General features: G+C 43.1%; 2 non-coding genes across 2 annotated transcripts; one reads left to right on the forward strand and one right to left on the reverse strand.

The window, feature by feature from the left end:
• Positions 1 to 19,330: 19,330 nt before the first annotated feature.
• On the reverse strand, positions 19,331 to 19,403 carry trnaf-gaa. Its single transcript has one exon. It is a non-coding gene; the product is annotated as a tRNA-Phe (tRNA).
• A 381-nt stretch (positions 19,404 to 19,784) lies between these two features.
• trnaw-cca lies at positions 19,785 to 19,856 on the forward strand. Its single transcript has one exon. It is a non-coding gene; the product is annotated as a tRNA-Trp (tRNA).
• Positions 19,857 to 25,644: the final 5,788 nt, after the last annotated feature.

Below are 25,644 nucleotides of genomic sequence, written 5' to 3' on the forward strand. Positions count from 1 at the left end.
CAACAACTCTGCTGCCGTGTCAGGCTCCACAAACAGCACCCCATCCAAGCTCGACTGCATTGGCTCCCAATGTCATAGTGGATTGAGTTCCGTATACTCATTCTCTAATTAAGGTCCCTCCACTGTATTGTCCAACCGATCTCTGAAACCACATTCATCCATAATTACAGGCATATTCCCTTCGCTTAGCTGACTCTGGTCGATTGATTTGTCAGGCGCTCCAAACAGCATCCCATCGTTTCTCGGCTGTGTTGGTTACTGAAACCCAAGGGGATTGATTTCATGATCCTAGTTCTCTCGTTAATATTCCTCCACGGTATTGTCCCTCACTATCTCTGTAATCTCATTCATCCATACCACCAGGTATGTTTCCTTCGCTCAGCCGAAATTGGTTGACTCCTACACACCCCGCTCTTTCTCCCCACCCCATCATAGTCGGTGGAGCTCCCAACCAATTCGCTATTAAAGGGGATTAAACCCAAGAGCTTATGAATTTTATGCTACACCGACTGATCGGCTGTTAACCAGGATTTTGATCAACAACAAGAAATTATAATAATAATCCTTCCATTTGATGGGGCGCCAAGTCTGATCTTTCTGAAGTCTCCAAGCGGTTCACAGAATATACTGAAAAGCGAATCAATTATGTAATTTGTGGTAGATATTTTCAAAACCATGTGGGGAGCGAATTATTCAGCAGTACAAGCGAATTGAGGTAACAGAACAATATATTATTACCATGTTGGCTTCTTCTGACTCACTATAAGGTGAAAGTTTATTTATGTAAAATTATGGATATAACAATAAATGCAATTTGAACGTAAAAGACCTGATTCATTTATGAGCGTTCAACAGTCAACAGTTATAGAAAAAATCATTGACCACTATCCCGAGACATAATAATGCTGGCAATAATAATAAATTACATTTGTTCAGTGCATTTCGCTTCGGGAGGACGTCTCAAGGCGCTGCATTGTTAGGTATTTTAAGATGAGCTACGGGTTGGATTCAGGAGGGTGGAGGGCAAGAGAAAAGATAGATAATGGAACGATACTTCTGTCAACGTATCTCAGTGGTTAAAGCATTCGCCTCGCAACCTGGAGGACCTGGGTTCTCGGGCTGGGCGAAGTGTAGGACCAGTTTCCTTGATCCATTCGCATCTGCTTACAAAGCTGGTTGTTACTCGATTAGCGGAATACTTTACTGGGCTTTTCTGGGACACTTTACTGTCCTCACTCCCCTAAATCCGCGCCATGACTGGCAATACCTACGGCCGACCGCGTCCGGAAAATTGCCGGACTGCTCCATTGCCTCACTCCTCCGGTTGCCGAAACCCTCATCCACGCATTTGTCACATCAAGGTTCGGTTACGGGAACTGTCTCCTAATCGGCCTTCCCAACTCTTCCCTTCACAAGCTGCAGATCATCCAAACACTCAGGTTGTGTAATCTCACGCACCAGTTCCGTGACCCCATCACTCCCACACTCCTCCGAATCCAACCGCTCCCCATCCCCCAGAGGATCGATTTCAAGATCCTCGTCCTCACCTTTAAGGCCATGCATGGCCTTGCCCCCTCCTAACTCTCTGACCTGCTGAATCCCTACCAACCTCCCCGCTCCCTCCAAACTGCCCGTTCAGCGGGCTCCGGCCTTCTCCATGTCTCCCGCCTACCCGCCCAACCATCGGTGGCCGGGCTTTCAGCCTCTCTGCCCCATACTCTGGAACTCCATCCCACGCTCCGTTCGCCTCGTTTCCTCCTTTGCCTCCTTCAAGGTCGGTCTAAGACCGTTCTCTTCGATCGTGCGTTTGGTCGCCCTCCCACCTCTCTGCCTTCCCTCAACCCTACCACTCCCCTCCCACATGCTCGGGCTTCGAGAACAGACTGTTATCGTTTTGGGACGTCCTGCGACGTGAAAGGGGCTCTATAAATCTAATTAAGTTGTTGCTGTTGTTTCCGTATCAGTGTAATTGGTTCGATCCCCACGTTGGACGCTGCATTATTTTTTTTTTCCTTTTTTCTCATTTTACTTCATTTTGATTGTTCAACATTAGCAAATTTGAGCAGTGATGTGTCAGCCCGGAAACCACAGTCATGCGTCTCTCTGACGCGCAAAATCGCAGGATCAAGGTCCGAAGTAATTATGTCTATGTAGCTTATAAATAGAAAATAATTAACATTCGTTAAGATCAAATAGTGATGACAATTTGAATTTATTATTGACGACATTATAAATATGATATCACTATTGTTATATGAACAGTATGTCATTCCCTGACTATTGCTAGCGTCGCTCAGCTGATAAACTTTCAACAAAGTTAATCCAAGTGTCATTATATTGAAATAACTAGTAAAATTCTAAGCTCAATTACATCGTGTAATTGATATCGCTCTGGAGATCACATCTCGTGGCGTCTTCACTCCTTTATCTTTTACAATCGTCTTGTCATCAGAAACAGAAACAATGTTGTAAAGACTTCACTTCCAAGTCCCATATGTCTCAATGATCCTCACGATGTGAAATGAGCTGAACTAATGTAACTTGTATTACGTTTTATCGATCAATAAATTCCATTCATGTTATAGTTTTTATCTTCTTGTCAGATGTGAGAGATCTCATGTTCCAAACAGGGCAAAGGTGTACTTCCATTACCTTAAGTAAAATCTTATTTTTTGTGAACTTCGATGTGATTTCACTCCCAGTCAAGTCAGAGGTTTTGAAAAAGGCACCGCATTTTTTCAGATTTTTGATCTTTTTAATAGCAATGAATCACTAAACCCAATAACTGCATATTTTTCTCCATATGTTAACAACCTTTTATTTTGCTTCCCTACTCACAAGCACGTGATCTTTCTAATTTGAAGCGTGATATTTATATCGTCATAAATTGTGTTCTTATCGTGTGCAGCTTGTAGAAATTGCAAGCAGCACAAGTGAAATGGGAAGTAAAACACGAGCAATTGTTGCTATTCTGTTGAGCCTCCTGAGTGGTCCTAAAAAGTGGTTCGGCCAATTAACTGGACTCGCCACAGCAGTGAGATGTGCTGTCTGTGACACTATCCTGCGTGAGTGGTTCTAATTGATGCAAGTTTAAGTTGTTGTTGCTGTGCCACCACAAGGATCTTGCATGAGTTGTGATGAAGGTGAATCCCAATATTACTTCAAAAATTAAAGTAAACTAAATCGCTTGTCAGAAAATAATCTGGAGGCATTTCAAAATTACAACTTGAAAACTTACTTGATATCTCATCTGGTTTTCAATCACACAGAACCGCGTGTAGTGTCTGTGAGAGCCTCCTTTCGTGAAGGGCACTGAACACATGTATATTCTTTACAAAATTCAAAACTGTGGATTATGTAGCGATGTAGTTCATAGGTAGAGCACATGTTTCGTCTGTACGAGTTCGCGGTTTAATCCCCGGCGCCTCCACTTGTGTTGTGAGAAACTTATGCTGCAATATCGTTTTTGAAATTTACGTCACGATTTATAATTTTGTACTGATATTATGTTCCTGTACAGAACATGGTGCAGCAAAGCACAGTAGCTTACCATGACTATTACCCTGAAGGAGAATACATGTTTGTAATCTCCTGACCTCGCGTTATCGATCTCATACAACACCAGTTTCCAGTGGTGTTAATTAACTTTCGATGTCAATGAAGAGAACAAATAAACGTGGCGTGATATATACACTGGCTCAGATTCTACAAAGCTCGAGAGAGTGACAATGTTTTTCTTTGATGAAGCGTTCGCTGCTTTGATTCAAGGCTCAAATGTAACGAAAGACTAGAAAATTGTCATAGAAAAACATGGTTGTGCTCATAGATGAATGTATTTTTTCCCTGACCGGGAATCGAACCCGACCGCAGCGGTGAAAGCGCCGAATCCTAACCACTAGTCCATCAGGGAACACGGCTGCAAAGGGCAATCAATACATGCAATGCGTATGCCTTCACAACTGAGGCTTGTAATTGATATTGGGAGAGCACAGAGCCAAGAGTGCGCAACACCACAACAAGAACAACAACAGCAACATATTACTTTGCATAGCTTCAGAAACCGGAAACCAAGCAAAGACGTCTATAGTTTCATGTTCACTTCAGGGTCTCATCAGCTTGTTATTAATCCATTTTGCGTGCTTATATTTCCATACAGAAACCCAGGGAAGAGCCGCACTAATAGGTTACCCAGATTTTCAGGTTTGTTTCTATTGTAGTATTTACTGGGGAAAATAGAAACTGTCAGTGACTGTCATATTCAGCAGAAAATACAGAAACGTGACATTGAGACAGGGAGTTCTACTTTTAGCGACCGATCTCCCAAATAAGCTACTTCAACTCCAGTAAAATCACTCATTGATCTTGTATTCAGTAACTGCCAACGCATTAATTTCTCATGAGATTCTTCTTATTTTTAAATTGATGAAGAGTTGTTTGAGTTATTAGGACTTTGTAAAACCTTACATTTAAAATAAAATGTTGCTTTTCGTTTGCTTTATTTTACTGCTTTAATCATTTTAAATTTGCCACAAACTGGAACAGTCGCAATACTGTCCTCCACAGACACAGAATTCCCCCATCAGCCTCAGATAGATACCTCCAGTCAGCGAGGTTTGACAGCTGAATTGTGACGTGTGAATATCTCAATTTTCACTGGATCGAAGTCTACTGAAAGACACCAAATTGACTCTCCACTAAGTCCAAAATCCGCAGCCTCTTTGGAGGGCTTTTTGACAAACAGATGAGCCAAATTATTAACTGACACTGCCTCCAGCAAAAGGTCAGTATTATTCGAAATTCCTCCATCTATCAGCTTCCCCTTTCTTTTCAGAACACCTAATTGATGCTGATCTTCGGGAATAGGATGGAGAAACAACAACAACAACAAGATCCATTTATTGAGTGCCTTTCAAGTCGGGAGGACGTCCCAAGGCGCTGTATAGTTGGGAGAGGACCCGAGCAGGGGGAAATGGTCAGGTGAGGGGAGGGAAGGGAGGGAGCGAGGAGGGGTAGAGAGTCGAGAGGGGAGCTGAAGGCACGGTCAAAGAGAAAGGTCTTGAGACCGGCCTTGAAGGATGAAAGGGAGGAGGCAAGGCGAAGGCACTGGGGGATAGAGTTCCAGAGCCAAGGGGCTCAGAGGCTGAAAGCCTCTCTATTGTAACGCATCAGCTTGGAAAGATACAGGCGAACTGTTTACAGACATGTCTTATTTAACATAAGCTAAGCTTGGGAACAGGGTCAGTATTATGAACGATATTACAATAGCCAAAACGAAAGCTATTAGTTGTTAACAAGGAATCATATTCAGGAAATTCATGAACGGCAGGATTCGAAAATGCAATCAATTGATTCTCCTCATGTTTCATGAAGTCAGAGGCAAATCGCAGCCTGTCTCTTTCTCTCTCCCTCTCTCTCTCTCTCACACACACAGCACTGGGGGCACATTACATTCTCCCTCTCATACATAAATACACACACACAAACAAACACACAGCGCCATCATCAGCACCGGAGGCACCTTGAAGCCCTTCTCGCAAACACAGCGCTATCCTCAGCACGGGGGTTATGTTACAAATTCTCACACACACGCACACACTGCGCCAATCTCAGCACTGGCGTCACATCACAGGCTCTAACGTACCCACAGCGCGATTCCTGGGAATTCAGCGCATTGAAGCATCTTGTGCACAAAAAACACAAACACACACACACGCACAGCGCTCGGGGCACACTACAGACTTTCTCTGACACATACACACAGTGCCATTCTCAGCACTGGAGGCACATTACAGTTTCAAACACAGACATACGCAGCCCCATACTCAGCACTGGAGGCACTTTTCTAAAGAGACACAGAAGCCTCCTGCGTATTATGTTTTAAATATTATTGAATAACTGAATTGTAAGCAACGTTCACTCATTTTCATTGCGCTCAGCTGTGTGTCATTTTGAAGCACATAACGATCACGGGTATCCAAACTAAACCGAGATAGTTCAATCCAACCCACCTAAAATGGGAATTCCCATTCACTGGAATGCAATGCGCACTTTCTCACTGGAGAGATGAATCTTGCTTACCAAATACAAACAATATACGGCAAAACTATGCTCCTTTGCTGACTCTCCTGTGCTATTGTGGTACTGGTTGATTATAAGCATCTAAATCCGCAGGTGATGCTACTGAGTGTAATGTCTGCCAAACGTTTCCAGTGCTTATGCATTCCGGTAGAACCAACACACTGTTATCCTAATTGGTGATAGGATTGCTGGCTATATGCTGTGCGCCGAAAAGGCAACAAAATCATACATTTTCCAGCACAGAAGGGTAAAATTAGGATTATCGTGCCTGAGCCTGTGCCTGTGCTGCTCTCTGAAAGGGAAACCAATGGACGCTCAAGTTTATATTTTCCCAATGAAGTGCAGATTCGGATGATCAACAAATCGAGTCCTTGAGAGAGTAGCTCAACCAGACCGACCTCTCAGCGTCCATTTTTCAAAGCAACTCGCTTTGTGCGTCAGGGTTTAGTGAAACCGCAGAGAATTGATTTCGGACATCAAAGGCCGCTGACACCGCCCTCGGACAAGTTGACCTTATTTCTAATGAACGGCTAATTTATTTGTCCAACTGAACAGCCTTTTTTGAGACTGTTCAGACACTACCATTTTTAAATATTGTTTAATTTGTGATCCTGTGTTGAAGTATGAAGTGGCACGAATTTCCATGTAAGGAGTAAAATTTAATAAACGATTAGCAAACTGATACATAATCAAAACTATATATTTCATCAAAGCAAATGAATGCTTACGAGGGGTTAGTAATCAATTTATTGCTCATAAACTTCACTGTAATGGGTTCGTCGGATCAATATTGTGGCTTCAATGTTGGAAGCACCTTTGTACGGTTGTCATCCGCGCCTTCTAATTAAACAACACGGGCCGTTACATCAACAACTGACAAATATCAGCCACTGTGATCAACACATTCTTACATCTGATCAACATATCCCTTCAACACAAATATATGGTCATATTCCCAGGGAATTTCATCTGAAGTTTTAGTAACAGCCCCGTAACGCGCGCAACCCCCCCCCCCACCCACCTCAGGGCTCACATCAGTGCCCACCATGGTCCTGTTGGGTTTGCTGCCCCAGTCCCAGCCTAAGGGATAATGCCATCCACCTGACCGCTCGCTCCCGGTTCCCGCGTGCGCACTATGGCTGCCGCTCTGACCCGAGAACCCCTCAACCCCTCCCTCCCTCCTCCCTCCACTCTACCCCCAAACCCACCCCCTCTGAATCTCTCCCGCTCTGTTCTCCTCTCTCTCCGTCCCTCTCGCCTTCTATCCCCACTTGACCCTCCCACAACCTCCCTCTGCTCCAGCCTGGGAATCCTCCGCCGGGCTCACCGTGACACTCGGCGTTGGCTGTCCAGCAGCAGCCACACAGACTGCCCCATTCCCCACCACACTCGCCAGCCACCCCGGACACAGACCCAGGGAGCCAACCTCTCCTCCCTTATTCCCATTACCGTGACGCCTGCATTACAATCTGGACCCCCTCCCCTCCCACACACCCGTCTATCAACCGGGCCCTCCACATCGGACGACAAAACGTCCGCTAACTCTCTAATAAGGCTCTGGTCATCAACGATCTCATCTTCATGAGAGCGTTGACATCGTAGCCTTACAGGATACCTGGCTCACTCCAGGCGACACCTTCCCCCTCACGGACGCAACACCACACGGCTACACCTCCAACCACATCCCTCGTCCCAACCGCCGTGGCGGTAGTGTAGCCCTTACCTCAAGGACACCACTTGCCCTATCCCCATATTTCTCTGGCTCTTCCCCTCTTTCGAGCACCTCAACTCTCCCACCCCTCCTTCCTCTTCCCTCCGCTTACACTGAACATTTTACTCCTGCTCGTGTCCTGGCCCAACTGTACAGCGCCTTGGGACGTCCTGCCGACGTGAAAGGCGCTCTATAAATGGAATCTTGTTGTTGTTGTTGTTGTACCGCATAAGAGTCGGGAGGACGTCCCAAAGCGCTTCACAGAACACACTGTAAAGTGAATTGACTCTATATTTGGGCGAACGCAGCAGCCAATTGCGCACAGCAATGTCCCATAAACAGTCGTGGATTGAAAATGACCAATTTATTATTCTTTTGTTTTGGAGGGACTATTATTAGGCTCTGTGTGGAGTAAGGAAACTTGCCCAAGGCTTCGCCCTCTGCCTGGAATTGAACTCAGGTCTCTCACTTGCAAAGCGAGTGCTCTAAACATTGAGGTGCAGAACTCCACAAGGCCTCAGACCTCAGCTGGAGTACCGCTTCCAGTTCTGGGCACCTAACCTCAGGAAGGATATTTAGGCGCTTGAAAGGGTGCAGAGGAGATTCTCGAGAATGATACCAGGAATGGAGAAGCTTAGCTATTAGGACAGCCTGGGAAGTTAGGACATTTCCCATTAGAGCAGAGATGGTTATGCGGGGACCTGATAGACGTCTTCAAGATCATGGAAGGTTTCGATAGGCGAGATAGGGAAAAGCTGTTTCCGCTGGTAGGTGTGTCTGTGACTCGTGGTCACAGTCTTAACATATCTACCAAAAAGAAGCAGAGGGGAGGTTAGAAGAAATGTTTTCACTCAGCGAATTGTTAGAATTTAGAATGATCTGCCCGAAAGGGCAGTGAACTCCGATTCGATAACAGATTTCAAGAGAGAACTGGATAGGTATCTGGAGAATACAGGTTTGCAGGGTTGTGGGGAGAAAGCTGGTGAGTGGGGTTAATAAAAGTCAGTTGCTCTGTCAAATAGCCGGCACGGACTCGATGGGCCAAACGGCCTCCTTCTGTGCCGTAACATTCTATGAGTCTATGAAAGATGAGGGGGCCAAGTGTGCTTGGGGATGCTTGGGGTACCCGCAGGCAAACGGTTGAGAGTGGGAGGAGAAGCCGTTTGTGCACATGTACTGCTGGCGGTTTGTGAGGTAGGACTCGATCCTGGTGAGTGCGGTCCCACTGAGGTGGATGAGGGAGGAAAAGCCGTGGAGGACGATGGCGTGATCGACTGTTTCGAATGCGTCGGAGAGTTCCAGGTGTACAAGGAGGCAGAGGGAGCCCTGGATGTCGTTTGTGACCTTCGCAATCACAGTCTCCGTACTATGGGCGGAAACCGAACTTGACAGATTCGAAGAGGGAGTGGGAGGAGAGGTGTGCACGGAGTTTGTTTGCAGCAACCCGTTCTAGAACTTTTGCGAAGTGGGCATGATAGCAATAGGGCGGTAATGGCAGGGGCTTGAGAGATATAGGGAGGGTTTTTCCAGGATAGGGGTGATGACAACAGTTTTGAGGGAGGCAGTGAATGATCAGGAGGCAGTGAATGAGAGGGACTGGTTGATGATGTCAGCCAATAGTGGGCAGAGGAGGGGGACCCGGGTGACCAGTAAGTCGGTGGGGAGGGGTTCGATGTAGCAAGTGGTGGTGGCGTGGGCGGCACGGAGGAGGGTAGTTCAAAAAAGGATTTTAGCGTTGGGTTTAGCCTCCAAGATGATGTTGGAGAAGAAGCCCTTTTTGCGCGTGTCAAAGAACGCCGGTAGCTGTGGAGATGCTCGAGCCACAGTTGGTGGTGAAATGTTAGTCCAGTTTTTCGCCATCTGCGCTCGAGCGGACGGGTTTGAGTTTTCTGGCGGAGGAGGCAATAGTGCTATCGTTTAGCCAGGCTGACACCTTTGCGGCTGATAATTCAATCTATAACCAGATGTGTGCAATGTAAGAAATCATGTTGGAATTGAGTGGAATATTATTCTCTGAGGCAAGCGTTTCACCTTTAGCTGGTTACACTTAAGCAGTAACCTTTGCACTCGCACTGGAATCCCAAAGCCTTGGCTCTTCCCATGCTGCACCCAGTATCTCTGTAATTGTGTAAGCTGTTTGGAAGCCCCTGTAGTGAGGTCGTGTCTCCTGTTCTAGACAGGGCGAATTGCATGTGCAAATGGGTGCATATGTGGATCTCTCAGGTGATTTAGGCAAGAGAACAACAATAATTTGCATATATGCATAGTGACGTCAATTGTCAATATACATAGATTGTAAATATTTTTCACAATTATCAAATGACGATAAAATTGCTTAACGAAGCGTTCCCCTTTGCTTTAAATGGGACATCATGTTATGTTCTCGAGCATTATACTTTTAACGGGTACAACCGCCTGTACCAAGAGGAGGAATGATGGTGTTCGCAGTGAAGATGACAACTCCGCTAATATACAGGATTGAAAACATTTACCACCCGATTCTTGTTGCTGTTGGAGTTCCTGGCAAGTGGTTTAAATCATGTTTTAAATTAATATGCAGCAACGTTTGCAGCCTAACTATGTTTAGACTCCCCCTCTGAATGAGCAAGTTTGTGCTCTCGCCCTATATAACGACACGTAGACTAGTGGCTGACATTCAAATAAAATGCAAGGGATGGGTTCCACTATTAGAACTGGGTATTTAGAATAAAAATATTCGGTATAAACGGATGGCTGGTTATAGAGATTTTATATAGCGTAAGAAACTATATTCTTCCTGTTGATATCGCGCTTTAACATGTCGTTTATGTTGTTACGTCATCAAACGTGTTACATTTTCAAAAAGGCGTTGACTTTATCATTGCCCATTTTTTTTCATTTCAATTAGTGGTGTATAGTCTTTAACATCTTACCAAGTTCTGAGGCTGGTTGTCGTGCTTCGAGTTGTCTGGAAAGCGTGATAAGGTGCTCTATAAAAAGGCAAATTTTCAGACTGGCACTGTTGGTAGCATTCTACCTTCTGATTCAGAGTTGTGAAGTTTAGTAACATGCCCGGGTATTGACAGTTCACCGGAGCCTGACACTCAACACCAAAAACAAATTATATTTGTGTAGCGCGTTTCAAGCAGTGCAGCGTCTCAGAGCAATTAACAGTGGCGGAATATAACTCCAAATCAGAAAGAGGTTTGGTGACAATAAGCACTGTCGAAAACGAAGTCGGGACTTAGATAAGGGGAGAGAAGGAGAAAAGCGAAGGGATTGAGGTGAGGCTGTTCCAGAATTTCGGGCACAGTGTCAAGTAAATTAATAAGAATTATTGGAATCTATCTGTTGACTAAATTGAAACTGCAGTTCAAATTAAATAATCAGCTGAATGTTAGACACGGCAGTTCAGCCATTGATCGTTAATTCAAGACACGGAACTATGCTTTCACTGCTGGTTCACAGATATTGATTTAAAATGTAATTGAAAACAGGCCTTCAGATTCAAAAGCATCAATTGGTATATACATATATATATACATATATTACACAGTGTGCGTGTGTAGAAAGCCCCGAAATGCAGCTGGTATCAGTTTTAACCTGTAGTTTTTGTGTCACCCTCGCCCAGTTGGTTGCACTCTCGCCTCTTGTCAAAACTTAGTCCTGTGCAGTTCTGTAGTGCAGTTATAAGAGCACTCGCCACGCCGCAGGAGGATCCCGTTTCAATTCCCTGGCACGACGGAACGTTTGCAAATATCCTTCCTCCACAGACAGTTCTGTTTATGTAGGAACCCGATTGTTTGTCGTTCGATGGTTCGCATTCGCTGGGATAATAATCTGTTCAAAATAAATAAAAATATATAAAAAGTAATAACAATTTGGTCACTAAATTTGGACTGGTTGTCAGACACCGCTGTGCGTTATTGGCGACCGCGTTTCGTCCACAAAATGTATATTTCACAGATTATTCTGTGATGTACTTTGAGACGTCTCGAAGACGTGATACTGCGATATATCAAATGCCAGGGTTATTATTATTAAGGCTGTGGGATGAAGACCACACAAGCAATATTTGGTGTGTCGCTTCCAGAAAAATAACCTGTAAGAGCAACATACAAATCATATGGTTTTAATTTTGTAACGGCTTTGCCTAATTTCATATTGCTTAGTTACATGTGAAAATTCATACGTATTGTGAACACTAGTACAGACTCAGGAAAACAGAGACCACCAACAAGAGCTCGCTTGATTCTGTCAGTCTTTTACCAAAGACATCACCTGGGAGCAAGATGATCTCCAAAGAGACAGTGGATTCATCCACAAAACTTCCAAGGTTGATAGTGAGATACATACGAGCAGAGAGAGGCACAAATAGAGAGATGTAATAAACAAAACGTTGCGTTTCATACAGTGCCTTCTAATGTTGTTAGGAAGTTTCAAGGACTTGAAAGGATATACTGCATAATGACTCCGCATTTTTCGAGCAAGACAATGCAGAAAATTTCGCCCAACATTTTCCAATAGATATTCCTGTGTTCAGTGATATTAATCGATTTTAACCTCGAAAGTAATCTGCCAATGTACGTTTATCAGCTTTCTACTTGCCTCATTGGGGAAGGTAAGCCATGTCTCCGTGGATCTGAGATAGCCCTAATATGACATACCTGGTAACGCAATGTTAGAATCGAGCTAGCTCTTTTTGGTAATCTCTGCTTCCTGGTTCATGGGCCAGGAGGGTCTGCAGTATTCCAGGGTAGTAATGACAGCATAGTCCACCTTGTCTGATCGGCAGATCTGGAAGTGCAGACCTGTCACTGGGAGGTGGGAATCCTGCCATTCAGGTACTGAAAATCAAAGTCCTCATGGTTAGAGTTGTCCTGGCTGGCCAGACAATGGGAAACCTTGGAAATTGTGCAATTCATAGCAAGTTGTGTTGGTTTAGATTGTTAGACTCCAGAAATTATCCCAACAGAAGAACGCCAAAATGTGCTGGCGAAAAAAGACAAATTTCCATCCAGTTCGCCTTCCACTTTCCTGCAGTCTAATTTCATTTCATGTCCCAAACAATATAGTGTGTCTCCAATTATTGTTCCCTGACAGAAAACTGTCGGGTTTCCTTTTGAAAGAATCGGAATTTTCTGCTTTCACTGTGTTCCCAGGGAAAATGTGGCATTCGTTTATCGCTCTCTCACGCAAATAGTTTCTGGATATTTGTTCTGAATGCCCATAGTGTGTTCCCCATAATACATTCGTGAAGTAGGCAAACAGGACGCTTTATAAGAGGGATCAAGAGCGCATTCCATTCCAACAATCTATCTCTGGGATATCCATATATATGTGGGTTGTGTGGAAATCTCTGTTTGATTTGGTTACTGCTCAGCATGGCGATGTGTGTCTCATGTGTCATGTAACTGACTGATCCCCAAAAAATGTCTATCTCCCCCGCTCTTTCGGTGCGTGTATGGGTCTCTCTCTCTCTCTTTCTCTCCCTCTCTCTCTACCTGTGTCGAATGTTCTGTGGTTATCATTCGCTCGCTATCGTTAAATGTGTGGGCGTCTCAAACTTATGAATCATTCTCTGTATATGTCCCTCTTTGTAACTTTCCATGTCTCATTGTATCTATCCCTCTGTTTATCTGTGTGTACTTCGCTCTGTGTGTCTCTGTGTACCTCTCTCTTTCTGTCTATGTCGCTCTATATTTGTCTCCGTGTGGTTTATGTGTAAGTCTCTTCTGTGTTTGTGTCCGCCACTCTGTGTATCTCTTTCTGTTTCAGTGTTTCTCTCCGTCTCTCAGCGAACACCCTCTCTGCCGAAGTGCACTTCGCCATCTCTCCGCATCACTCTATGTATTTGCATCCCTGCATTTCTCCCTCTCTGTCATTTTGCGTCTGTCACTTTCTGTGAGCCTCGCTATATATATCACTCTTTTTGTGCCTCTACGTCTCTCCCTCATAAAACGTGTGGCTGTGTGTGTCACTCTCTGTGTGAGTGTATCCTCATTGCCTTCGTTTCTCTGTATACATCGCTCTGTTGATTTATATAAGTATCACTATCTGTCTGTAGGTATCTCTCTAATTATTTGGGTCTCCCTATCTCAATTTTTGTATGTGTCTGTCGATGTATCTGCGCATATCTGTATGTCTGTGCTTCTTTGAATCTCTCTCTGTATACATCTGCCTCTCTGACACATTTTCTCGGTATCTCTATGTGTGTCTAGTTTTGTCTGTTTGTATCTCGCTCCATCACTCTCTCCATAAACATCTGCACAAATCGAGCATTATGACCGATCATTTATCTTTCTCTCTTTATCCGTAGCTAACTTAATGTCGATTCTGATCCTGTCTCGAGCGAGGTGCGGTCTCTCCAAATGTATCTCTCGCTATCTGGTGGCCATGGCAGTGGCTGATCTGATGGTGGTTATTTTCGCGGTGATTTTCGGCCGCATTCTTTTTTTTTACTTCCCAAGTTCCTTCTTGTCCATAACTCATGTGTGCCGACTTCTGGTTGTACTGGACATGGCAACAAAGGCAATTTCTGTCTGGTTGACTATTGCTTTCACCTTTGATCGCTTGTAGCAATTGTGCTGCAAAGAACTGAAAATGAAATATTGCACCGAAAGAGAACAGCCTGTGGTGATAGGAACATGTTTGTACTCTGCTGTTAGAAACATTCCCTTGGTATTTCCCGCCTTCGCTCTGCGTCCGGCCTCTGCATGTAGTTGATGGCACCTGGACATTGCGCATGGGATGAACCTGAAGGGCGAAGAACAATTTCCTCACAGGTAGTTTACCAGTCCTGTGGGAAAGTGTTTAAACAAATTTCAAGAACGGAGCGGTATCAGGATGTTACACCAGAGTGGAGAAACGCGTACATAGAGAGCTGGGAGAGACGAAAAGTAATGGAAAAAAGAGTAGTCCCGAAAAACAAGGGAATCAGACGGGTTGCCACAGGTTATTGTTACTACTGAAAAAAACACGGGAACAGACCTTGATATTCATGATGTGCGAGAACGTCGAAAACTGAATCGATTTGGTTCCCATATATGGCCACAGAATAGATACGTTTTCTTGCTCCACACGCCGCTGTTACCGAGTTGTAAGTAGTAACACGGTTGTTAGTTGATTCGCAGCAGATTATTTCTTTGTTCGGACATATATTTTTGTTAAAATAGTTGATAAATAAATATTAGTTTATCGTATCCCACTGACGTTGCGTATGAGAAGAATAAAGATGGTCGAGGGGCCGATATGTCAATATATGATCGTTCTATCTGCTCAGGAGATAGTTATGATCTCAGTGGAAACAATCTAATAGTAACAAAGAAAATTAACGTCACAAACTTATAATAAAACTTTAATGTTATAACAGATCATCATGTTATTGAGAAATCACAAAGAGCTTCACAGAATATACTGTATATACTCCACTGTCGAGTGATTCCTTACGTCCTCCAAAAGTAAAACAAACTGAAACAATTCAATTTCTGTTCTTTTATATATTCATATATCCTTTGTATAGTATTTCGTTTCGACAAGGCCAGAATGATTATGAAGGATTGATTGTGATATCTGCATTTCACGAAATTGTATCTAAAAAACTGCAATCAGGATTCGAACGTGCGATGGGAATTCCCCATTGCATTTTAATTCGAGCACCATAACCATTCGGCCATCGTAGCTCCAGCTGAAAAGGTTCTTGAGAAAAACCCTCTATTTTAATTGATAAGATTGCATAAAATGGCAGACAGAGAAGCAATTGTGAATCCAAGCACTGATGACCTTCATAAACCAACGAGTGCCTAGTCGATATATTCATGTAGCTCCTGTAACTCAGTGGTTACAGCAGTCACCTTGCATGCGGGACACCAGAGTTCAATTCCAGGCAGCGCAAAACCTTGGGCAAGTTTCCTTACTACACATGCCTAATAATATACCTCCAAAGCAAAACAATAATAAATAGGTCTTTTTCAATCCACGACTCTTTGTGGGACATTGCTGTGCACAATTGGCTGCCGAGTTTGTCCCATAAATATACAGTCAATTCACTTTACAGTATAATCTACGAAGCACTTTGAGACGCCGAGAAGACGTGAAAAGTGGTATATCAAATGCAAGTATTATTATTATTAATAATATTGTTATTATTATATCATGTTTTTATCTTCGCTCCAAAACTTCCAGAAAAGGGAAATTAATATGTTAGATTTAATCTTAAACATAATTTAATCTTCACCTGATGAGCTTTTGAATTGTGAGGTTTGTCATTTTGTTCCGGATTCCGCAGCAAACTCCAATCTGTAGTCAGTGATACATTTAGTATTTTCATCTGGTCCCAGACATTTTACCAATAATTAAGGAACCTTGGATGAAAAGCGGCAAACGCGAATAAACGGAGGTCTATCAAGTTTTGAACTGGTAACACTGGATTCAGCCTTCATCGTGTTCATTCCTGTAAACCTTGCAACCCAGCAACAAACACAAGAATTAAATTTCTTTAGCGTCTTTCACGTCCAAGTACGGGACAGTCAGCTGTTTGAATTCGTGATGGGATTGGGATCAGGAGGGGTGTAGGTCAGAGAAGGTAGGGGTTCAGGTGTGATCGACGATGCGATCAAAGGTTAGGGTCTTGATACATAGCTTCAATGAGACAAGGAAGGGTGCAAGGCCAAGGCTTTGTGGGATGTTCCAAACTGTATGTGCAAATATACAAGGAAATAGCAAAGTCACAATGCTTTTTAGTTTCAAAATAATTGGAAGATATCAACATTCTGGGAATAATCCATCGCGTGTGCTCGATTTAAATGCAGAAACCCCGAGAAAAGACACACAGCAAGGTGCCAAACGGTCACAGTTACTTTTATTATAGATCTTACTCGAGGAATACAGAGACTGTGATTGAGTATCAGACTGATAAAGAAAAATGCTGAAACCCGGCTTCCATTAGGGATCTTTGCATCTTCAGTCTAACTGTCTCGCAACTAAGCTATTTCGGGTCTATTAATACAGCTAGATTGATATCTTCTTCAACAGCTGCCACATCATTATATTTTCGTGAATCTCTTGATGTTGATTAAATAGATGGTCACTCATTTTAGGATGTTATACAAATCCTATTCAAGCTACAAAATATTCCATATGTTTTCCACCCTTTCACAGTTCTAGTTCATCTGGTAATATGAATACGTGTTCACGAACTCGGACCCTAATACTTTCAAACCGCGCATGCACAATTGCTAGTTTCAGAAGAACCTAACGATTTGTTTGGTGAACGAAGACAAGCTTTCATCCAGATCGCATTCCACCAGCCTGGCAGTCGCTTGGCGTATCATGAGCCAAGCTGTATACTTTATTCCGAAGTATTATTTTCAGGCAGAAATCTATCTAAATTAATCTTGAAACAAATATCATTTCAGTTTCCACTGACTCCTTGGTGAGCCTTTCCAGTACGTTCACTACTCGCTCACTGAAGTAGTGTTAAGGCAGCATTTTACTTAATTCATTCTTCTTCAGTCACAGGACATGCGCTCTGGTTTTATTGTTCTGTTCAAGATGAAATAGCGTATCATGTTCCATATTATCTATTCCCTTCAGACTTTTAAAGACCGTATTCATATGCCCATAAGCCTACTCCCCAGTGCGAACATGCCAGGCTTATCTAGTCCCTGCTGCATTTCTCGTCCCTCGACAGGACATTGAAGGCTCAGGTGGGACGACAAGCGGTGGAGGAGGATAGCATGGTCCATCGTGTCGAATGCTGCCGATAGCAGTTTTTAGGGGAATGGGAACAGAGCCAGAGGGGTGGGACAGTTTGACGATTTCTGTGATAATAATAATAATAATAATAATAATCCTTGCATTTGATATAGCACTTTTCACGTCGGGAGGACGTCCAAAGCGCTTCACAGAAGACACTGTAAAGTGAATTGACTGTATATTCGTGGGCGAATGCGGCAGCCAATTGCGCACAGCAATGTCCCACAAACAGTCATAGATTGAAAATGACCAACTTTTATTGTTTTGTTTTGGAGGAATTATTATTAGGCTCTGTGTGGAGTAAGGAAACTTGCCCAAGGTTTCGCTCTGAGCTGCCTGGAATTGAACCCAGGTCTCTCACTTGCAAAGCGAGTGATATGTGGGGCAAGGAGGTGGAGCTTGGAGGTAAGGAGTGGGGTTGGGCTCAAGGGAGCAGGTGGTGGTTTTCAGGGATAGGATGTGTTTGTTGACAAAGGGTGGGGAAACGGGTACGAAGGTGTGTAGGGGAGGATGTATAGGAGTCGCAGTGTAGGAACGAGATGTTGGGGTGAGGGTGGGAGTTGTAGGGGGAGTGACCACGGAGCGGCTTCCCTTGATTTTGGATTCAAGGAAATCCAGCATTTCCTCACAGTGAAGGTTGGAGGAGATGACCTGCGCGGTGTGGCGCGGGGGACGGAGAAATCGGGATGTGGTAGAAAACAGAAGTCTGGGGTTGTTCTATGCCTCCAGGATTATCCTGGAGTAGAAGGACGACTTGGCCGAGGCTATAGTGGAGTGGTAGATTTTGAGGAGGTCCAGCCGGATTTGTCGGTGGACGTTAGGCCAGATTTGAGGCAGGTGTGTTCAGCGGCCCGCACCTGGCTTTTCAGTGAGCGGAGGTGGGTGGTGAACCAGCGGGAGGAGCGAGAGTAGGAGACAATATGGGAGGTGATGGGGACAAGAGTGTCTAGTATGGAGGAGAGGGTGTTGTGGAGGAGGGTGAGAGCAGAAGATTGGTCAGTGAGCGCTGAAGGCCAGATGGAGAGGATTTCAGAGGAGAGAATACGTTAGTCAGTATCCTCTCTTTGGTCATTTTGTCGAGCCCATCTGGAAACAGATGTGCTTTACATATGTTACATTTCACTTGTTTGATTCAGTGCTTCCCAAATAATTCGCTTAGTTTGGTCAACATGTTGTTTTTTTTGGCAAAACCATGATTGCTGCTGCTAATAATATTCTTCTTCTCCAGATACAATAACAATATTCAGTCGCAGGGCTGGGAAAGAGGAACACTGAATTAATCACCAAGCATCAAACATAGCTCTCAACAATATAAATCTTGCATAATACCGCTAAACCACTGGCGCATCTACGGAAGCTAATTTCGCCTATTGAGTTGGATAATTACTGTGTTGATATCATCAAAATTATTTACTTGCTTCCAACTACAATCAGAGTGGGAAACATAGAGAACCCTTCAGCTAAAATTTGGGCTCGTCCGGGATTTGAACCCGGGACCTCTCGCATATTTATTCATTTGCTCGCCCAAAGCGAGAATCATACCCCTAGACCAACCTGACACTTTGTGCGTCAAACAACTGAAATGTCAACAGAAGAACTTGGCAATATCAGACTGAATAGATCTCTGTTGATTTGCTGCACATTCATAAAAATTCATCTCGATCTTCAAGTCATTGAAAAAAATAAATTGTGTTTGTTGATTGAAACAGAACTAAGCAGAATAGTCACAAAATAAGGTCACCCAAACAGTCAGTCTTCACAGGACATACGTAGACTGTGAGTTACAACCAAACTGAACAAGAAAAGTGCCGAAACCCGGGATTGAACCAGGGACCTTTAGATCTTCAGTCTAACGCTCTCCCAACTGAGCTATTTCGGCGGTTGTAAAATAAAGTGTTTCCGCTTGTTATAAAAAATTGCACAAATCTTGTTTTCTAATGAAACACCTCCTAATTTCTGGTCGCTCATTTGGGGGATTTTGTAGCCGATTTATATTGACAAAAAGAAAACTTTTCAGAACTTCTTCTCAGGGATTTATCACAGATGTTCGGGAGCTCCGAATTTCGGCCTTGAAGTGGGTTTTGAACAATGCTTCGGAATGACCAATATCACAAGGTTAGTTTGGATGCACATTACATCTCTAATCTCATGTCATATTCCTTTACTCTGTTATATTTTACTAACGTTTAGATTTGGTATAGTGTCACGGCACATCTTTGAGAGGTCTACAATTCCAGCCTCGCGTGTGAGAACAGCTGACGACCTCGTGGCGCAACGGTAGCGCGTCTGACTCCAGATCAGAAGGCTACGTGTTCAAATCACGTCGAGGTCAATATTTTGATTCACAGTCAATGTAATCTTGTTGCTGTTGTTGTTAAGTCTTATGAAAAGCAAACAATAAAAATAACGCAGAACACGAATTATCAATAAGTTGTGCAAAATGTTTATCATCAACATATCCCACCAAATATTAATTATATTAATAACTAGTAGTAGTAGTAATAAGTGAACAGTTAATTCACGTTACAATGCATTCTGTGAAGTGCTTTGAGACGTAGCGAAGTTGTGAGAAGGCACTGTATCAAACGCGAGGTTCACTGAAATTATTAATCAAATGAAGACAGCGGTGAGTTTCAAATGAAACAACAACAACTAAAACAACAATATTCCATTTATAGAGCGCCTTTCACATCAGGAGGACGTCCCAAGGCGCTGTACAGTTGGGTCAGGACCCTAGCAGTGGGGAAATGGTCAGAGTGAGGGGAGGGAAGGGAGGGAGCGAGGAGGGGGTAGAGATTCGAGAGGGGAGCTAAAGGCACGGTCAAAGAGAAAGGTCTTGAGAACGGCCTTGAAGGACGAAAGGGAGGAGGCAAGGTGAAGGCACTGTGGGATAGAGTTCCAGAGCCTCGGGGCTGAGAGGCTGAAGCCCCGGCTACCGATGGTAGGGCGTTTGGGGCGGTGGATGTGGAGCAGACCGGAGCCAGAGGAACGGAGGGTACGGGCAGGTAGGTAGGGGGTTAGTAGGTCAGAGATGTAGGAGGGAGCGAGGCCGTGAATGTCCTTGTAGGTGAGGATGAGGATCTTGAATTCAATCCTCTGGGGGGTGGGGAGCCAGTGGAGGCGAGCGAGGGTGGGAGTGATGTGGTCCCGAAGCCTAATGCGGGACAGTACACGAGCTGCAGCGTTCTGAATGACCTGCTGCTTGTGAAGGGTGGTATAATTAAATATGTTTCAAACTGAAAAGCAATGGCGATTGCCGTGACTCGGATGGGACCCGAGTTTGTAGCGGCCACAAAACAATATATTAACTACTATACTATCACCGCTGTACATGTGCCTCCACATACAACATTTGGGATCATTTATCATCCCTTAGGTATAAAAAAACAATGACTGCGCACACAACTTGTACAGAAAATATGAGAGAGGAGGGAATTCGTGAATTCTGTTTTAATCGATTCTTACCTGAATTTCTAACAAACATGGTTGTTAACTTCTGGTTTGTCAGCGTTTCGAAGGCTGAGTTTGTGGATTGTTTGAGTCGAGGAGTTCCCGACTATAACTGATATTGCGGATTTACAAATCCTCGTATCTATATGATAGTCCTGGAGGAACATTGAGACACTAACTGGAGTCAAGTGTGGCCACAAGGCCCAGGTCGAAGTCTTCCTGCCGATGAAAGAAATCCAACATATCCTGCGACGTTTGGTGTGGAAACGAAATCAAGTGCTCCAACAATATGTCGGTTGAAAAACACAGAAAATTGTCACTAAAGCAAAACTAAATGATCAACTGTTACGAAGTTTTTCACGATATTATTTCAATTGCGAAGAAATAATTGAAACAGAATATATTTACGCCAAAATAGACACGTCCCTGGGTGGGCTTGCATCACCAATCTTTCAGATAACAGCCGAACGCCCTGAACGATTTAGCAACAGAGACTTCTTTCTACATCCTTCTGCCACAGAAAAATATAGCTTTTTATTGACTTGACTGTTGTCACAGGCAATCCTTGGATTGATAAAAATGGACAACCTCTCTAAATGAGCTATTCGAAGCTGAAGTGTAAACGCAAATAGATGGAGACACTGATCCCTTATGATGTGGAAGTATTTTCACCTCGTGCTCCTTATTCCGCCACAACAGACGTTTAAATGAAATTCAAATGTATTCAAAATTTTATTTGTATCAAATAAGCACTAATTTATGAACACTGCTTTTGGAAACAGTTGTAAAAGTTGTTAGAGATATAAGAGTCTTTTCACTGTTGATAACCGTCAGTTTCCGTCAGTATATTTTCGATGTGAGTGATATTTTTTCAAATTTTTAATTTAACTGCAGTGCTGACACACTGCAACATGGCATCTCCACAAATCTGCGATGCTCATTCCCAGGACAATCGAGGCATTATTGTAGTACACAATAGTAATTCACAGACCGAAGGTCCCCCCTCTCTCGTCGTGAAAACATCCACTGAATGCAGCCAAGTAACCTTGTGTTTCTGGTGCCAGTGATTGTCACCGATTCGGCAGTTGTGAGTGTGTTCCGCAATTTCCTGGGATTTATTTTCATTTATTCTGAGCCCAATAAATATATTATGTAACATAAACTGATGTCTGTTAGTGCATTTGAACGATTGGACATTTCCTTCTGAGGCGTTTCACTGCTTGACATCAAGTCCAATATCCAGTGCTACTCCATATCATCTGTTTGATTGCGGAATCTAGAAGCAGCAAAATTCAAGAACACGAAACGTTATGTTATTTTCTACAATATATGTATCATTGCTAACCACCCAACTTCATCCTCACAATAATTTTAATATTTCGCTTCCTCACAACTCTTTATTTGAAAAGTTGTTTTGTTTGAACTTTTACCAAAGGCATCCTTATTCTTATAGAAAATAAAGAAATCATTTTACGGATACATTTGTCAGTGTAATCTCTCACTGGCGTTTGCGAACATGATTGGATTTGTAGTTCATATTTTTTCTGATCTTCTTTTTCACATATCAGAGAGTTGTTTTGTTTGCCATATGTGTGTTCAATGACTGGAAAATAATATCAGTGATGATACCAATTAATTCTTCCCTGGAGGATTTACGTTATTATAAAGATCGTTTCGTGCTGCCATGTCATCCTGCAGTAGGAACGCGCGTGTGCTTGTCTTTCGGAAAACATGGTATATTTAACCATTTATGACGTGGAAGTCATTTACTACCCAATTCTTGCAATCGTTGGAGTTCCTGGTAAGATATTTTACCGTATGAATTATTATGGAACTCGCTGTGCATCCTGATAATTGTTGTTCTGCCTGGCTCAGTGAAAACTCTCGGTTGAAGGTAAGTGGGATCTCCTTGGAACTGGACTGGTTCCAATATGAAATACTTGGCAAACGAATTTCAGAACCCAGTCAATCCTCTGGCAGTGTCGATATTGTGGTTGCTTGAACAGGTTCGTGAGTCGGAAGTCGGAGCTGTATTACATCAAAATATTGCTCATGATATGTCAGCTGAGTCAGACTGGTTCATCAGTAGGACATAGGGTTTGATACCCCCTGCACCTGTTAACCCTGCAAGTCGAATCGCTAACTCGTAAGGTGTTGCGAGATAGTGATGGAGCAGCAAAGCAGGCCATACAGTATTTTTAATTGCCATCTATGATTATTGTCCAGCAACAACCGCAATGCATACGCTGAGTGAGATCGGCGAATCTCGACCCTCTGCCGGCCACTCCCGATTCTGCGCATTGTAAACTTGGGTATTTGGAATGGCGGATGCAATCATCGAAGGAGAGATTGTCGTTTGCATTCCAGGCGCACGGAAATTTCCCTGTGTTTGGGATTATATATAAGGAACTCTTAATTGGATTTCGGAATATGTCAGACATCCGACAGGCAAGAATGTCAGTTCAAGCTCCATTTTGGTACATTGAACTCACAATCAAGGCTCACATTGCAATGCTGAGAAGAGATACATCATCAGAGATGCAGTCCTTCAGATCATGGTAACTCGATTCAAAATTTCATCTGAAGTACCGCATCTCTGATAAAGTACCTGGCTCGTTTCCAGCAATATTTTGCGATGCATGTCAACATGGAACCAGTTCAAGTGGTTCCGTACAGTACTGTAATACACATAGTCTAGGCTGACACAGGAGTGCAGTATTGGAAATGCTTTGCATTGTTGGATGTGCCTTCTTTCCGATGGGTCAGACGTCCTATTTGGCTGGTCGGTTGACTTTAAAAGACCAATGACACTTTGAGTTGAGAATGACATGTGGCCCGGTATTCTGGCAAACAACCATACAAAAAAAATTGGTCAATTGATTCGTTGCTTCTTTGGGGATATTGCTGTCGCAAGATTGCCTATCTAGCTCACTAACAACGATACCCATTGAACAAATAACCTATTCTAACAGATTTGAAGTCCCTGTAACAAATACTCTTTAGGGATTCTGATTGTTATTTTGCTTTTCTTATTATCTTCATAGTTAACTTGTTGGCGATTCTGATACTCGCCCGCGGAAAATGCGGTCTCTCCAAAGGCGTCACTCTCTACTTGGTCGCCATGGCAGCGGCAGATCTGCTGGTCATTATCACTGATGTAATATTCAATCGCATAAATATTTTTTACTTCCCAGTTAGTTTCTTATTTTACACTCCCGTGTGCAGTATCAGAGTTGTTCTGCTGGCTTTAGCCACAGAATGTTCTGTCTGGTTTACAGTTGCTTTCACTTTCGACCGTTTTGTGGCTATTTGCCGTCAAAAGATGAAAATTACATATTGCTCTATGAAAACTGCTACTTACATTATTATAACGGTGAGTGTGATAAACTGTGCCCAAAGTGTTCCCTGGTATTTTGTATTTACTCATTTGGTGATCATTAAAAATTTCCCATTTTACTGCACTGCAAAATCAAGCTATTATACTCTGCCAATATGGAGAGTGTTTACATGGTCCTACCGAGTTTTTACTCCACTAGCTGTATTTCTTTTGATTTCCCTCTTCAATGCTCTGACCATCAGACACATCTTATTAGCCAGCAGGATCCGCAGGAGAATCCGGGTCAATGAGAAAAAGGAAAAACAGAAAGATCCAGAGATGGAAAAGCGAAGAAAATCCATACTTTTACTTTTTAGTATATCAGCAAGTTTTCTACTATTATGGATGATGAATATTATCTATACATTGAACTGGCCAATGACAAACTACAATTACCAAGCAAAAGTCAACAGCTCTCGACATATCTTCCAACAGACGGGATTTATGCTTAAGCTTTTGAGCACCTGTACAAACACATTTATATATGCGGTGACCCAAACAAAGTTTAGAAAGGATCTGAAGTATGTGTTTAAATATCCTTTTACTCTGATTCATTGCAAATAAATGTATTATGTTTAATAAAGAACAGATGCTGTGTTTGCTGGGTTTCGTTCATACACAGACGAGACAAGGTCAATAGTCACAGTTTTTCCAGCAACGCGGAGCAAAGCAATTCGAGAGACTGAGCTCTGCCAAATCATTCAACACATGAAAATTTTTTGTTGCTTTCTGCACTCCTCGTTTGGGTTTCTTCGGTTCACTTAATAAATATTTGAGACAGCTTGTTGCTTTCTTTCAAATCGTAGATCGTAAGCTTCAGGGTAATCCGTCTAAATTAAGTTCTCCGTCTTCTGTAAGGTTTCGAGCTAAAGCCGTTTGAAGCTCGCATTATGAAATTCAACACGAAGGGAAATGAATCTCCAAATTGGCTAAATCTGGCAAAAATATTATCCATAATGTGTACTTTAACTCGAAGATCCAAATAAGGATCGGGAATGGACTCGTTTAATTCCTCCTCCTTGAAAGAGTGTGAAAGCATGTTCACCCATGCCATTCAATGTGTTCATCAATCATGTGTTGGATGGATTTGAAGCAGAAAGTTTTTGTATCGCTGTTGCAGTATTTTCGGAAAGGATAGAAACACTTCATTGGCGACTATTCTGCTGCAGGTCGAAACACCTTTGGAGCTTTCATGCTGAACCCACCACGATCATCAATGGGCAAACCAGTGCGACATGGTGATAAGTCCTCTCGAATGCATATTACTGTTTTGAATGGCTCAAAAGGACACATT

Source organism: Callorhinchus milii, unplaced genomic scaffold (assembly GCF_018977255.1).
Source record: "Callorhinchus milii isolate IMCB2004 unplaced genomic scaffold, IMCB_Cmil_1.0 Scaffold237, whole genome shotgun sequence".
In the NCBI taxonomy this organism is placed as follows: Eukaryota; Metazoa; Chordata; class Chondrichthyes; order Chimaeriformes; family Callorhinchidae; genus Callorhinchus; species Callorhinchus milii.